Source organism: Hevea brasiliensis, chromosome 5 (genome assembly GCF_030052815.1).
Source record: "Hevea brasiliensis isolate MT/VB/25A 57/8 chromosome 5, ASM3005281v1, whole genome shotgun sequence".
Classification (NCBI taxonomy): Eukaryota; Viridiplantae; Streptophyta; class Magnoliopsida; order Malpighiales; family Euphorbiaceae; genus Hevea; species Hevea brasiliensis.
Window position 1 is genome coordinate 83,416,240 of NC_079497.1, and position 18,462 is coordinate 83,434,701.

The following is an 18,462-nucleotide window of genomic DNA, read 5'->3' on the forward strand; positions in this document are numbered from 1 at the left end:
AAACCATTTACAGTGCTTTTCAATCAATAAGTATCCATCAATATCATTCAAACAATTTTTCACAGTTTCAAACCATTCACAATGTTTTTCAATCAATAAGTGTCCATCAAACACATTTCCACAATTTAAAACAATAATATACAAATAGTCAATATTTATTTCAATTGAAAATAATTCAAAAGAAACAGTTGTTGTGCACAAACCTCTGATATTTGTCTCCTGGTCCTGACTCAGTATTTCTTTCCCTTTTGCTGAGTCCTTGTTAACTGAGAAACACAATCCGAAGTGTTTCAGTACCAAATTAAATTGTCTCTATCGATGGTGTTTGGTAAATAATGCACTGAACTCAATTATTCACTTAATCACCTAATATACCGACCCTCGTTGCGTTTTAGGTAAATTAGGTTTTAGTGTCGTTAATATGTCACATTCGATAGGGTTTTAGGTTTGGTACGTTTTACCAAAGTCATTTTCTTGTTTAGTGCATTTTAATGCAAATTGCTGGATTCCGGGACACTGGTTTGACCTAGCCGGACGATCTAGTTCCCTCGGTTTTCGGGTCTCGGTCAAAACTACAAACTTGTAGATCTAGGTCTTATGGACCGCGGTGCAAAATTTTAGGTCAATCCGAGTTAAGTAGACCAAGTTATGGTCATTACACTATTGCTGGTCAATTGGTATCAAATTAGGTCAATTTTGGGTCAATTTGGTCAACTCTGGTTCGGCCAGTTTTTGGACCCGAACTTGTGCAAGTTGTTTGACTTGCTTATGGTCATTTCTGGGCTTTGGTGTCTTCATAAGACTTGTAGGTATGGGTCTTAACTATTCATGGTTAAAATTTCAGGTCAATTGGATCTGTTTTGAGTGAGTTATGGCCTAAACACTCACTGCTGCCCAATTGGTCATTTTTCAGGTCCTAATTGCACCTAATCCGAATTGGTCATTTTCTTAGGTCACCTTGCAAGCAGAATTTTGGTATGTTTTCTCAATGAAAGTTGGCACATTTTGTGCCTAGTTCCACCTCCAATTGGTCTCATACCAATTGCGGTTACACATTTAAACTTATTAGCTAAAATGTACACTGCCCTTGGTTACTTTGCTTAACACACATCAATCACACACATTTACCTTGCAATTTGTTCACTTCCCTACCAATCTGTTTTGGTACATTACCAAAAGCATATTCTACTTTACATTAACATTACTTTGGGCAGATTACAATTACCCTCAACACACCAAATATAATTCACATTTACAAATTCTAAGTACCATTACATACACACCTAACCATTACAAATCTTACATACACTTTACAATATCAATCTACATACATATCCATCAATCCTTCTAGGTCAATATTCTGCCTACACTTCCATGAATACATAAATTTACTCAAGTGTTCCCAAGCTGCCGAAAATTGTCCTTCAACATCAAAGTGCCCTACAATTTACCAATTCCCATCCAAGTGCATAAATCACCATATATATGTGAAATAATTCACTAGGATATTAAATCACCAAGATCAACATTATTTCTCATCAATTATATGCATAATAAATCATTAAATGCGTGACCCCATGGCTGTCCAAAAATGGCTATCTCAATAACTATTTAAACTTTAAAATTTCCTTCACCAAACTAACACCCATTACATGAACATAAAGTTTAACAAAGGAATTCTCAAAAATGTAAACTTACCTTTGATTGTAATTTGCTAAACCTTCACCAAACTTCTCAAATTTGGTATCAATATCTTCCTTGTGATGTGTAGACCATTTTTGATGAAGGAACTCAAGTGATTAGAAGTGAAATGAGTGGTTAGATGAGCTTGCATGAAAAATGGCCATGGTGGTTCCCATTTTCTTCAATTCGGCAATGTTTATGAAATGAGGAAGATGAACATTCTGATGGGTTTAGTGGACTTACATCAGCCACATTTTATGTTTAATTTAATCCTTTAGTGGTCCACTTACTCATTTAATTATATAATAATGCTTAAATGTGTTATTTACACATTTTTCACTCCATTTTTGGCTATTTACTTTATGTACCACCAAATTAATTTTTCATTTCATTTTCTAAGTGTAATATTATTTATTTTTAATGGACATTTAGGTCAAAAGACACTTCGGGATGTCAAATGACCATAATGCCCCTGTTCAGGTGGCATTCCCAATTTTTCGGTATTACCGGGTTTTGTCTGTTTTTCGATTTCTCACTTTTCTTTGTACTAATTATTTAATTTTTCTTTAATCTTTCTAATGAGATTTATACTTCAATAAGGGTCTATTTATGTCCTAAAAATGTTTTCCAGGTTCCCATGATCCGAGCTAGTCAACGGTCCACGCCGTGACTTCCCGGTGTGGTCACCCATCGCTAGGTTTCCCGGCTCGTTTAACTTGATCACATTTCTTTGCTATCATTTTTCCTTTGTTTTTCTTGTACTTTCTTTTCTTGTATTTCATTATTTTATGTCTCCTCACTCTCATTGAAGTGTGGTTCTAGGCATCCTAGCTGTCCGGACAGCACTGGTCACTGGAACAGCAGAACGCACTACCGAACTTAGGGGTGTTACAGGCATTCATTTCTCTTGCATTGGTATATTTGTTAACATGTAAACTCGAGTGAAAATAAGAAATTTCATTACTTGATTTTCATCTATATATGTAGCTTGTGCATGAGATATGAAATTATGAACAGGGACTATTCCCATTCTCATTTCTTGATTGCTATATTTGATTACTAACCTTAGTATAACATTAATATATGCAATGGTAGTGGGGGTGAGTTTGGTTGGTTGTGTGAGATTCATCAAACTTTAATGTTATTTTTATTGGGTAGGCAGTTGGATTTTAATTCTATTGTGTTATCTACATCATTGTGCCACATTCCTGTTTGCTACTGGCTGGAGTTGGAGGGTTAATATTTTTTGAACACTTTTGGTAGCAAGCACAGAATGCTAATAACCTGTGCTAACCTTCTTTGTCTTTTATACTTGTTCAACTCCCTTTCTGGGATGGGAAAGTGAGGACGTTGAATTCCCTGGAATGAATTAGTATTGGTTTTCTGGTGTTGCTGGTAATGTGAAAATCTGGGCTATATCCAATAATTGAGGGCAACTTATGACCTAGTTGGCAGAATGGATGCTTCACGTTCATAGGTTGAAGTATTATGTACATAGGACATTTGATTGGAAACCATTATAATTTGACAGGTGATTAGGTGTTTTGGAACTAAATATTTTTAATTAATATTTATATACTATATTAGCATCGTTTTTTAAAATTCAAATTCAATCATGTCTGGTTCCTTGAACACTTACTTAGTTTCATCTTTCTGCAAAGGGTGGAGGTTTTATTTCTATTTTTTTGTTATTCACCTTTTGGATTGAACAAATTGGTTTTTTGTGCTGGGTATTATATTGAACATTAATTTTGCTATTTAGCAGTTTTAAGAGCCCAAATTTACATCATTGAGTGAAAAATACGTTAGCAACCAAGATATGGGTTGCCATCATAACCCATATTTAATTATATATATCTTGCCAAGGTATATATATATATATATATATATTAAAATTTAACTAATATTTAAAAAACAATTTTACGTTATTTTCTATGCTTTTTCTTTATAATAAAAGTCATATTTTTATTTGATTTACAAATAACTTTTTTTATAACTGAAACTATACTATATTTTTCATTATGAAATTAAATAATTATTTGAAAATTTATGAATTTACAATAATAATAATAATAAATTAATCATATCATTATAAAAAAATAAATAAATAATACATATAAAAAAATTATAAAAGCAAACTAAGTTTTTTTAAAAATAAAATAAAAAATTATTTTTATAGTTATTTAGTAGGCTATTAGTTGTGGATGAGTACACTCAAATAGTTCAGATGTAAATTAGCAACCAAACTTACATATTTAATTACAAATAAAAGATTGTATGCTTATTTTATTGCTATACTAATATCTATTTTTTCATGTCCTTTAATTTTAATGATTATTATGTTTTTTAATTTTATACTATTATGCCATATAATGTAGTTATTTATTTATTTATTTACTTTTGGTGTTAAATTTTATACAAGAATTTACTGGCAGAATTTCTTTTTTTTTTTTTGGAACTACAGTCTGTCTCACTCTCTTTTGGTCACTATCTCTCGTTATTTTGTCCCTTGCTTTCAGTATCACACAGGTAAGTAATATTTTAATATGGCGTTTTAATTTGTAGATGCATGCATATCAATTTTTGTGGTGATAATTTTTTCTATTTGTAGAAATTTCGTAACATCTCTCATTATTCTCTGGGTGCAAATTTTATGTTGTTTGTAACGGCCTGACCCACTAGTGATATTGTCCGCTCTGGGATGAAGCCCTCACGATTTTAAAACGCGTCACTAGGGGTTACGAACCACCAACTTATAAACCCAGCATCTCTCCCATGTTTTGTCGATGTGGGATTTGCCTAGGGTGTTACAATCCACACCCCTTATGGGACTCAGCGTCCTCGCTGAGGTTTGCCCCACCATCGTTCAAGGTTGCACGCGGAGCAGCTCTGATACCACAAATGTAATGGCCCAGCCCACTAGTGATATTGTTCGCTCTGGGCCGAAGCCCTCACGATTTTAAAATGCGTCACTAGGGGTTACGAACCACCAACTTATAAACTCAGCATCTCTCCCGTGTTTTGTCGATGTGGGATTTGCTTAGGGTGTTACATTGTGCACTTGGAGAGCTAATGGGAGATGTTGTCGGAATTTTTACAAATATATGGCATGTCATTATCTGTCTATTATCGGTAGAGATGATACAATTCTAATTGGGTTAGGGCCTTACCTTTCAACGCATGATTGGGGATATGATGTAATTCTGATATATGACATATCATTACTAATATTCACTTAATTATTACACAGCTATTAGCAAAATGGGATCAGATCGGAGATGGATGTATGCTAGGTTAAAAGATGGTCTATTGACCTCATAATTCATAGAAGGTATTGAACAATTCATAACATTTGCTAAGCAACATCCAGAGTGGATGGATGGGGATAAACTGAAGTGTCCATGTAATCATCGAAAGTGTCAGAATCATAATTCTGCTGATGAGAATACAATTCAGTTACATTTGATGAAGCATGGATTCGTGCCATATTATTATAAATAGATTCTACATGGGGAACCCCGCACAAGTAATATTGTAACACCCTCCCGGTAGCATCTCCGTACATTCTACTGTTCCGGTGACCGGTGTCAGTCCGGACAGCTAGAACTTCCGGAAAAATATTTAAACTAAAGTGAGAAACCATAATTAACTCAAATATTAATAAGAAAAATTTAGGAAAAATTTTAGAAATAAAATACAACCAAGTTAAATGAGCCGGTGCCCTAGCGATGGGTAACCCAGAGGGAAGTTGCGGTTCTCGCAACTAGGAGCCCTAGACCCGGGGGAAAAATCATAAAATAATTTTTGAGACTCTGGAGAAGGGTCATTGAGGTCCCTATGGCATTAGAATGCCAAGAAAATATTTAGAAAAATTTTTCAATCGGTACAGACAATTTTGACCCGTTAAGCCAAACGGAGGGCATTTTGGTCATTTCGCCTTCAGAGGTGATTTTTGGCCGACTTGTCCAGTTGAGTAAATAATTATTATGACATAAAATATGAATAAACATTACTAAAAATTAAATTGAAATTGAGTAGTGATGAAAAGAAAAGAAAAATAAAAAAAAAAGGCTCATTTATGACATAATGTGATGTCATTTAAAAAGCTACCACCAATCACATTTAAACAAACATTCAACTAACAAATAAAAAGTGATAAATATGACCAAAAAAATTAAAGAAAGCAGCAGCCTTCTCCTTCCCCAAAACCAGCCGAAACCCTTGCCTTGCCCAACCTCCATTGACAACTTCAACAAGCTCAATTTCCCTCCTCTCTTCACCATAAATTCTCCTACTTCTTTCACAAAAATTTATCCTTGCACCTTGCATAACCTTTTGGCAGCCAAAAAAAAGGAAAGGAAGTGAAGTTTAAACTTGGAAAATTCTGCCCTACAAGAGGTTAGTGCATCTATATACCTAAAACACTTTAATTTCATGATTAGGGACTTGAATTTAGTAAGAAATTTTAATTTAAATGGACAAAAACTCATGTGTATGTGTACATGAATTTCGGCAGCCCTAAGGAAGGAATGAGTTTGATTGTTTTAATGGACTTAAAATGAATTAGAGATTATGTTTGAGGGGTATATACACATATATAATGAATGAAAGTGTTTAATTAGGTGTATGGGTGAATTGAAATGGAAATTAGGGTTTTGGGAGTGAAAAATTGAACTTGGCTTATGAAATGATTAATGGACATTCTAATGGTCAATTAGTGACCATTTAAGGCAAGTTAATCATAATTTGAAGTGAGCTAATGCATGGCAAACTGAAATGGGAAGGCTGCCTAAAGACAGCAGAAATGAGGCTATGAGTCCAGCCTGTTTGGACTGCCATATCTTTGGCTGTGTAGGTTCAATTGGCGTTTGGTTAATTGGACATGAAACTAGACTTATAATGGCACAATGTTTCTGAAGAAACCATGTCCAAAAGATCAAAGCAAGAGGACCAAAAGTTGGCCCCAATCCGGATACCCTGCAAACAGGTTCTGCAGAATGACCAAATGAACAGTACTGTTCATTTGGCCATAACTCACTGTAGAATGGCTCAATTGACCTGAAATTTTTACAGAAACAAGATAAGATATATACAAACAACTTTTATGAAGAAACTTACCCCAAATTATGACCAGAACCTATTCAACAAGGCAGTGGCAGTCATTGTTCATTGTACTATAGATTTGGTAAATTTTGCAGATTGGAAATCCGGCCAGCTATGGTTTTTGGACCATATCTGGAGCTAAAAAACTCCAAATGGAGTGATTCAAAAAAATAAATTCAACTAGACAAAATAAGGAACAACTTTCATGTTTACTTTTTCCTCAAATTCCCACTGCTACAGTGCTTACTGGAACAGTAAAGTTAGGCTTCAAAAACTGAAAGTTTTGCTCTCTTGGTTTTAAGTTTAGAAATGGTAATGGTGATCAATTCCAACAAGTTTTAAATGTAAAATGTGGTACATTGGGAGTGTTAAAACCAATGTACCTATTTTCTATCCAAAAGTCAACATTTTTGTTGACCAATGAGGTGAATAGTGACACCAAAACTTGAAATTCAAAATTTGAAGAATTCAAAAGTATCAAATGCCCTAGTATACCTAACAAGATTGGTTTGGATAGTTTAGCATGCCAATAGGGTTCAGTTAGTAGTACTGCACATGGCATTATGCCATTCTGTGATTTTATGGCTTTTAGCCATTTTGATATTGTGTTGAGACTTAGCCTCATGCCTAATATTATTTACAGCTTGTTAGCTGTTCTGTTGCACGCCGGGAGATGCATATGTGACCGATGGTGTGACGGCCCGAGGTACTAGATACCCAGTGCCAGTTTACCCGTTTATCCAATCCAGTCGTTCAGTATAGGTTACTTGGGCAACCAAATGAATGAAAATGGACAAATTTAAAGAAATAAATGAATATAACAGATACAAAACAAATAAGACATATACATTAAATACATATTTATTTTCTGCTATTTTCTTTTATTTTATTATTGCACCACTAAGCATCATTGCTTAGCGCGTTGCTTTTGCCACACGTAGGTTCTGGAGATACTGATCGTGAGCCCAGTAGAACGCAGACTGGGTGAGTCCATCCTGCAGCTCTGCATAGTGTCCGTGTCACCTCACCATCCACAGTGCATTGGTAGGACACTAGGTTTCATTTTGGTATTTTGTAACTAACTTTTATTTTCTCATATGTAATTGAACTTATGTAATGTATTTTGATGTTCATGTAAATAATGAGATTGTTTGAGAATGGAAAAGTGAATATTTATCTGTGACTTGTACATGATTATCACATGAGATGAATGACTGAGAAATGAGATTGAAAAATGTTGAGATTTTGATATTGGAGCTTGAGAGTGATGAGATATGAATATTGGAAGTGTTTTTAACAGGTTCCGAAGAACTGTTTTCTCCATTTTTAGCCGGTACTCTGCCGGATTTTCTTTAAAATTTTCGGAACCTCAAATAAATAATAATTTTGATAAATGGCTTAAATAAATTATATTTCATAAACTATATTCAAAACTATGACAAAAATTGATTAAGGTAAAATAGAGGGTGCCGATACACCGTGTGACATTGCTTACTCGGATATACTGTACACGGGTAAGGGGTGTCACAAATATTGACAGTCAAAACATAAATGTTATGATAGCGAAGTCTGTTCAAGAGGTTGATAATAGCACAAGCAATACCTATGAGCAATTGGTAATGGATGCAGCAGGTCCTGATTTCTTTCAGGATGTAATGGAGGAGCTTCCAAATCCATCAGGTCAAAAATTGTATGACATGTTACAAGCTATTAATCAAGAGGTGTGGCTAGGTTGTGAAAGCCATTCACAGCTCTCAGTTGTTGCAAGGATGTTGAACATCAAGGCAGAACATCATTTGTCAGAAAGGTGTTTTGATGACATTTGTCAACTTATGAAAGAGGTGTTACCGGATGAAAATTTAATGGCTGGAAACTTTTACAGTATTGGGCCTACCTGTTGAGAAGATTCATTGTTGTACTAATGGATGTATGTTATATTGGGCTGAAGATAGTGAGTTAACGAATTGCAAATTTTGTGACCATCCATGATTCAAGCGACATAGTCAAGGCTCTTCTAATTTTCAAACCAATGTGCCACATAAGAAAATGTACTACTTTCCTCTCACACAGAGATTGCAAAGATTATATGCTTCGAATGCAACAGCAAAAGAAATGAGATGGCATGCTGAGCATGACCATGAAGATGGGGTAATGTGTCATTGTTCAGATGCAACTTCATGGAAGCATTTTAATAAAACACATCCTTCATTTGCTGCTGAGGTTCGGAATGTAAGGCTAGGACTACGCACCGATGGGTTTCAACCATTTGGTCAGTCTGGACAACAATATTCATCTTGGCCAATCATTGTCACTCCTTACAATTTGCCTACTTGGTTATGTATGAAGCAAGAGTATATGTTCCTAACGGTAATAGTTCCTGGTCCAAGAAACCCAAAAGAAAAATTGGATGTGTACTTAAAGCCCCTTATTATAGAGTTGAAACAGTTGTGGGAAGTTGGAGTTAAGACATATGATGCATCAAAGAAGAATAATTTTAATATGAGGGTTGCGTTATTATGGACAATAAGTGATTTCCCTGCATATTCAATGTTATCCGGTTGGAGTACAGCAGGTAAGACTGCTTGTCCATATTATAGGGATGATTCAGATGCATTCGCATTGACAAAGGGTGGTAAACAATTATGGTTTGACAATCGCCGTAAATTCTTACTAGCTAACCATCCTTTCAGACGGAATAAAATTGCTTTTAGAAAGAACAAGATAGTTACAAAAAGTGCTCCCCACATTTTTTCTGGTGAGGAAATTTTAGAAAAAATAGAACATCTAGGATTAATGTGTGTCACAGATATGGGTGCAGATGAGAATAATAGTTGCAAAGCAAAAAACACGGGTTGGAAGAGACGGAGCATTTTTTGGGATTTGCCATATTGGAGTACTAACATGCTTCGCCACAACCTGGATGTCATGCATATAGAGAAAAATGTATTTGAAAATATTTTTAATACTGTGATGAATGTTGAAGGGATGACGAAGGATAATGCAAAATCAAGGGAAGATTTGAAAGAGTTTTGTCATCGACCTGAGTTAGAGAGGGATATGGTAACAGGAAAGTATCTTATTGCGCTCAGTCGGAGGCAATGGAGGAAGAGATTCAACAATTGCATCAGACTGTTGCAACGCTTAAGGATAGTTTGGTTGCAATGGAGGAGAGATACCAACAATGCGAGTTGATGCTAGAGGAGAGATACAGACAACATGAGCAGACACTGGTGGAGTGCGTGCAACAAATGATGCAAAACATGATGGCATAAATGATGCAGTGTACGCAATTTACAGCCCCAACTCCAGATGCGACTCATCAAGACGATGGTAGAGAGGCTGATAGTGGTGATGAGTGATGATCTTGTTGATGACAAGTAGCTTGTTTTTTTGTTATTATGATATTTTATTTTTCCATATAGTACATTATTCATAACCCTTCACTGTCATATTCATATATAATATTGACTGATATTTGATATTTGATAGCCTGATATTGTAAATATTATGATATTGAGCATTTAAAATTAATATTATATTATATGCTTCAATACAGGAAATAATATATTAAATAAAAAAATTAAAAATTTTCTATTAGTAATTTGAAACGGATTAGAAATGAATTTTTCCATTTCTAATCCAATAGCATAAGGATCGGTTTCAGAATTTAGAAACCGATTTGAAATGGAATTTCTGTTTCAAAAAATTTGAAACCAAAATATCAGTTTTTAAATTGAAACGGATTTTGAAACCGAATATATGTGGTTTCTAAATTTGAAATGGAATAGTGGTATGAAAACAGCTTCAGAATTTGAAACAGACGCCATTTTCCGTTTCAAATTTATTTAGAAACTTGCGAATTTAAAACTGAATAATTCGGTTTCAAATTGGTTTCCAAATGTATTTAGAAACCGATTTTCACTGATTTGAAACCGAATATTCGGTTTCAAATGTCCTTTTTTCTTATAGTGGTTGAGGTTGTAGATCGAATACTCATTAGCTAGCTAGCCACATCCCTCATTGATTTCAATTAGTGGGGTTGTAGATTGCTTTGTCGTGGTGTACAATGCGGCATTGATCGAAAATTTTGTGTCATGGCTTAAGTTGTGTATGAATTGGCAACACTGTGTTTATTAAATTATTTGACCAAAATTATACTATAATGAGTTTTGATAATTTGTGAAATATTTAAATTGTGATTTATCAATGAATGTTTTATGTACTGCATTTTGAATTTTTATTGTGCACCACTAAGTATTTTTATGCTCAGCGATTGTAACATCCTCACTTTAGCTAGTCCGTACAGTCTACTATTCCAGTGACCAATATCAGTTTGGGCAGCTAGAATGTTTGAGATTTTAAATAGACTAGAGTGAGGAGTTATAAAGAAACTAAATAATGCTCATAACAATCAAGGAAAATTTTTAGAAACCAAATACACTAAGGTTAAACGAGCCGAAACCCCAGAGATGAGTAACCCGAAGGGGAAGTGACGGTGAAGGCCGTTAGCAACCCTAGACCAGGGAAAAAAATTATAAAATAATTATTGGGACTCCAGAGAAGTGTTATTCAGATTCTCATGGCATTAGAATGCCAAGAAAATGCTTAGAAAAAATTTTCTATTAGTACACACAATTTTGGCTCGTTAAGCCAAATGGAGGGCATTTTGGTCATTTCATCTTCAAAGATAATTTTTGGCTAACTTGTCCAGTTAAATAAATAATTTCTATGACATAAAATATGAATAAATATTGTCAAAAATTTAATTGAAATTAAATAGACAAGAAATGAAGAGAAAATGAAAGAAAATAGAATTATGACATCATAATGATGTCATTAAAATTCTCCCAACCAATCCAATGGTGACACATGGCATAAACTTATTTAAAAGAGACCAAATGCGCTGAAAAATGAAAAAAAAAATCAGAACTCTCTCTTTCTTCTTCTTCTTGTCATCACCCATACCCTCCATGGCCACTATAAGCAAGCTTTTTCAAGCTTGATTTCACTAGCTTCCACCCAACAAAACCCTAACCTAGCAACACAAAAAAGTGTTCTTATATCTTGGCAAGTCTTTTGGGAGCAAAAAGAAAAGGAAAAGAGGAACTCTAGCAAGTAGAAAATCTCACTCCATAGAGGTTTGTGACCTAACCTTAGTTTTCACTTTAAATTCATGTTTAAGGACTAAGAATGAGTGCAAATCATAAAGAAATTTATTGAATATCATTTGTATGCCAACCCATAATTTTGGCAGCCTTGGTTGGGGTGAGATTGTGATGATTTTTATGGAGTTAAGGTGGTGGTATGGCTGCCCACAATATGTATTTCTTAAGTGGATTGATGAAATGCAATGATAATGCATGATTTGTAATGTTTGAGTTAGGGTTTGGGGTGAAAAATAAGACTTGGACCATGTGATGATAAAAGTAGGTTTTAATGGTCAATTAGTGACCATTTGATTCTGTTTAAATAAAAAATGAAGTGAATTGTGTAGTGGGATTAGAGTTTGGTGTGGCTGCCCTTGGTGACCTGTAGGACTGGGCATGAGTCCAGCAGGTTTGGGCAGCAATAACTGGAATTGTAGAGGTTCAATTGGTGCAACGCCAATTGGACATGAAACTAGAGACATAATGGCACAACTTTGGTGAAGAAACTATGCTCAGAAAACCAAACCAAGTTGACCAAAAGATTGCCCTAATCCAGGTGACCTGCATTCTGCCTGGGCAAAATGACCAAATGAACAGTGTTTATTTATTTGGCCATATCTCAGTGTAGAAAGGTGCAATTGACCTCAAAGTTTACCAGCAACAAGCTGAGATAAAGGCCAACAACTTTCATGAAGAAACCTAACCCAAATTATGGGCATAACATATTCAAAAAGTGACCTGAAGTCACTGCTCCTAATACAGTAGATTTGGTCAGTCCAAAAATTCTGGAAAAATCATAATCCAGCTAGTTGTGGTTTTTGGGCCATAACTTGAGCTATAAAACTCTAAATGGAGTGATTAAAAAAATGAAATGCAACTAGACAAAATAAGGAACAACTTTCACGTTGATCATTTTGCCAAATTCCCACTATAAAAATGACTAATGGAACAGTAAACACAGAGCTTGAAAACTGAAAATTCTGTCCAATTAACATTAAGCTTAGAAATGGTATTGGTAATCAATACCAACAATTTTAGAATGCAAAATGTGGTATGTTGGGAGTATTAGAACCAATGTACCTATTGTTTATGCAAAAGTCAACATTTTTTTTGACTACTGAAATGAATAGTAACACTAAAACTTGAATTTCAAGAATTGTGAAACTTAAAAGTGTAATATGCCCTAGTATACCTAGCAAGATTGGTTTGGATAGATTGGCATGCCAATTGGGTTCTGTTAGCAGTACTGCATATGGCTTCATGCCATTCTATGACATAATAGCCTTTGGCTATGTTATTTGAGTTGTTACACTCGAGTTTTATCCCTGATAATTATTACAGCTTATTAGTTGTTCTGTTGCACACCGGGAGACACAATGTGACCGATGGTGTAATGGTCCATGGTACTTAGTACTCAGTGTCAGTTTACCTATTTATCCAGTCCAATCGTCTAGTATGGGTTACTCGGGCAATGATAATAAATTTTTCCAAATTTTAATCGAATAATACTGCAATAAATATCAGAAATTAAGTCTACCCAAAAATGTAATCATACATTCTGCATACTTATTTTATTTTATTTTATTTTATTTTATATTGTCACCACTAAACAGAATTGCTTAGCGCGTCGCTTTTGCCATGCGCAAGTACTGGAGACCTAGTTGGGGAGCCTAGCAGACATCAGACTGGGTGAGCCTTCAAATCTGCATCCGGAGTCCAGAGTCACCTCACATCTGCAGTGCACATGGTAGGAGATTAGGACTTTGGGGTAGCATTTTATATTTTGTATTTTGTATTAGTTTTGGATTGTAACTATGAACTCTTGTAATTATGTGATAATGTAAAGATATGAAATTTCATGTTATTGAAATTTTCTGTATAATGTATGTGGAAAAATGAAATGTTGAGAAATATGTATAAATGTGCTTCAAGTGATGAAGTGAACAGAAAAGTTTTGAAAATAGTATTTAGATTTTGAGATTGAGTTGAGATATGTGTGTATAATGGAGTTTGGATTTGGAAATTATATTGAAGTGTTTTTAAACAGGTTCAGAAGAACTGTTTTTCTAAATTATAGCCGGCACTCTATCGGATTTTCTATAAAAATTGCGTAAAAATTCAGATTTATCAAAAATTGTAATTAAATGAATTAAAAGGGATAAATTGTAATTGAAACATGAATTGGTGGTCCAGCACACTGGGTGGCATATTTTGCTCAGCTACACTGTAGACGGGTAAGGGGTGTCACATTTAGTGGTATCAGAGCCAGGTTTAGGCGTTTATGAGCCTAGATAGAGTGCATACCATTGCATTGCATTTGTAAGTGTTAAGGTGACACTGATACAGATTTGTTTGTTTTCTTATTTTGAATAGGATATGGATCCTGCTTCGCAAAGAGTAATTGATGAAGAGGAGGATGTTAGTAGTATGCCCTAGAGCATATCATTTAGTATGTATCTTGTACATATTTTATTAATAAAAGGCATTTCCACTTTTCCGTTTACATAATATATTTATGTGTAATAGAAAAAGTCCATTGATATTTTGTTAGAAATATTATTCTTAAGTTGTTAAGAATATGAGTGACAATATTTCTAGCACAAAGTATCATAAATAGGTTCACAATCGAGGATACTTCATAATAAGGACATGACTTATCCAGAAAGATTGTATTTATATTTGTTCCCAAGTTATTTATATGAGATATAAATAAGATGGAATGGTGAATTTCATGCCATATAACAAACATGATAGGCACTTATAAATGATAAGTAGGCCGAACCAGTGACACTTATGATAAGCACATGGAATTTACTCTTGTCAATGTTTTGTTATAAATCATATCAGTGCATATAATCTTTAGACCTGAGATAGCACAGTTATCTTGTATATAGGTAGTTTGAGTTTGATACTGCTTTCATACTTGTACTGTGTATGGGTATATGGGCATGTGTTGGCTCCTACTAGTTATATATGGAGGTAGGTGTTGATCAAAATGGAATCTGTTCCTCTAAGTAAATAGAGATAAAATCCTATGTTTATTTAATTGTTCTTGATGTTTCAAGTTCCTGGCTAGGACAGATAGATTCATTCAGAAAAGAGTTTCTGATGAGAAAATCTTTTTAATCAAGAACTTGAATTAAAAGAGAACATAATATTCATAGCAAATGGAGTTTGACATAAACCATGACTCCAGTTTGAGTTGGGATTTTGTAACAGAGAGATTGTAGTGCATGGTAACATATGATTATAGGTTCATTTAAGGTAAACCTTATTACTAATTGGGTGGCCATGGCATGCTATGCTAGGCTTTAATCATGGTCTATGAGGTTCATAAAATGATTTAGAGAAATCATTTATGGTAAGAAAGAGTTCTGATGATATTAAGAGTTGATATCGTGTCTCATTGCCAATTAGTGAAGAGCCTAGTAAGTCACACACATACACAAGTTATCACCTAATTAAATATGATTTAATTAATTAATTAAAGAGTTTAATTGATTAATTAAATAGGTTTGGTTTGCAATTAAATGGCAAAGTCCCTAGCATGACTTGAAACCAAATCTAGATTATTGGATGTGTAATATAAGTTAAATTAATATTTAAAGTGTTTAAATATGAATTTAATTAATGAGAAATTAATTAATAGAGATTAATTAATTAATTTATATTTGATATAAATTGATTAGAAGAAGAAAAATAATTATTTTGGGTTAAGAACTCAAAATTAAGACACAGGGGCATTTTGGTCATTTCACAGTGACACGTGGCACCATGAGATGGTGACACATGGGATTACACATAAGCCTACCAAATGTTTTTTTTTTTAATCATGTAAGATAATTAAAATCAAGATTAAATATAGGTTTAACGCTTGGCATAATGTGATTGGGTCACTTAAACCTAGAGCTAATCAAAGGGTGACATGTGGCAAGGGTTTAATGTGTTAACCTAGCTATATAAGTGTTGTTATGAAAAGAAAAATAACCAGCAGCCACTCCTCTCCTTTGTCACGACATTTTGAGGCTCTTCATCTATTCTTCTTCATCTCTCATCAATTCAAAGAGATTAGCCATCAATCTCTTGAATTAAGAACATTAGAAATTGTTTCTAGTGTCCTGTTTACATCTCTAATCTCTTAAAAGGCAGAACTTTAATTTCTAATTAATAGAAAAAGCTTTAGAAGCTGTTCAAGAGCTTCCATAGGTGTTCTTGGTGTGGAAAATCTAGAGGGACAACATTTGGTGTCCTGAAGACAAATCTCAAAGGCGCAGACACGCTGCAATGCATCAAGAGGTTAGTGTAATCGTTCTTGATTTAATCTAGGGTTCTAAAATTAATCTGATTAATTTTAAAATCTTAAATGGCAAAAACAGATCCAAAAACATATTAAAAGAGTTTTAATATGTTGTTTATCATTGAAATCAAATAGATAAAAATAAATCTTGCATGATGCATGTGACCCTAGGTGAAAATTTTTGAATTCAATGGTATAAACTTGTGTTTTTCACGCTTCCTTTCCTTCGATTGGTATCAAAGCTACTATATTTGCCATTTAGATTGATGTTTATATGATTTAATTATGTGTTTGATCATGAGATCAAAAGTTCATTGCTGGTTGCAAAGCCAAGGTGGCAGCACAAATGATGAACGCCATGGTGCGCATGGTTGATGCACCACATTGGTGTGCAAAGGTAAATGGATAGTGAATGTGCAATTGTTGTATGATCTAAGATCCATTTTATGTCTAATTAAATTGTTTAATTAGAATTTTTATCACACAATTAAATTATGATTCAAATCAGAATTTTAAAAATTGTTTGAATGTGATTCAAATCTGAATTTTAAAAGTTGTTTGAATCATATTTAAATCTGATTTTTTAAAATTGATTCAATAAAATTCAGATCTGATTTTTTTTAAAAAAATGTTTGAATGTGATTCAAAACTAATTTTTTAAAAAATGTTTGAATGTGATTCAAATATGAATTTTTAAAGTTGTTTGAATGTGATTCAAATTTGAATTTTTAAATTTGTTTGAATGAGATTCAAATCTGAATTTTTAAATTTATTTGAATCATATTCAAATCTGGATTTTTAAGTTGAATATGAGATATTCAATTTAATTTAAGTATGTATGTTTTATTTAATTGTTAAATAGTGATATGCATGATGGATGATCATGGACTATAAAAGACCAATGTGATTGAATTTATTTCTTTTATGTTTCTTTGGGATTGTAAATTAATTAATTTATTTTAATTTATTTTGGGCATGTATTATGAAGTTTGTAATTATTTTTGGGCTGTAATTTCATTTATTTATGTTCTTGTAAATTCGCCTTGGAATGCCAAGGATTACAACGTAATATTGGATTGCAAGAAGTTCAAGGAGGTCAAGAGCATTGGTGGGACCAGTGGGAGGAATTCAAGATCAAGTGTTGATTATGTACTCCTTTAGCAACTCTTGTAAAATGAATGAATGAATGAAATGCACATAGGAATGCCCTGATTCAATTCTTGGTGGCTCAGAATTGAATCCCTTAGAAAGTCTATGATCATACCATATTTATTGCTTATCCATGAATGCATGAGATGTATGGGAATGTATGCTATTATATGATATATGCATGCTAAATGGATAATGTGCAAAGTGAGACCTAAATAATAATTAGGATGACTATAAAATCTTTCAAATAAATGATTAAGTTTGAAATGCTATAATTAAAGTAATTATAACATAGGCCCTCCATCGGGGCAATTATTTTAAGAAATTTTAAATAGTTGCATAAGATGCAATTAATTTCAGAGATTTTATTAAGAATAATTGTTAAGCATGAGATGTTGTAAATATGTAAATAGTTTGGTGGCCAATATTTGATGTACCTGAGTACATTAAAATTATTTGCATAATTACTGGCTCAATGGGATCAACTTAACTAATGCAAGATAAGTGAATAATGGATGTACCTGAGATTTTGAGCATTAGGGGCTAGGTAAAGGATTGAACTTCACATGAGATGTGATGGGCAAGGAGTTGCTCACTTATCATTTATTGTAATTCCAATAATGGATGTACCTGAGGATGATCAATAGAATTATAAGAATTCAATCACCCACTAGAAATCCATCCAACTAGGATTTCCGTTTTCTACTTTGGAAGTGTAGGATTCGCTAAGTTAGTGGGAGGACCAATTTGATTAAAAGACCATAATCATTTTGGTTAATTACATGATACATTTACTAATTAATCTGGTTATTTTCTACAGTTAATTTTCTGATAAAAATGAGCACAGAACAACCACCACCATCCAATATCCTTGCAAGCATACTTGATCGCAATAGGTTGACAGGACCTAATCTGTCTTATTGGCTAAGAAATTTGAAACTTGTCCTGAACCTTGAACATATAGGATATGTTCTAGATTCAAATGTTCCTGGTCCCTTACCTCCAGAGGCCACACAAGAGGAACATGAAACTTTGGATAAGTGGAAGGAGCACGATATGAGAGCTAAGTATTACATGCTTGCT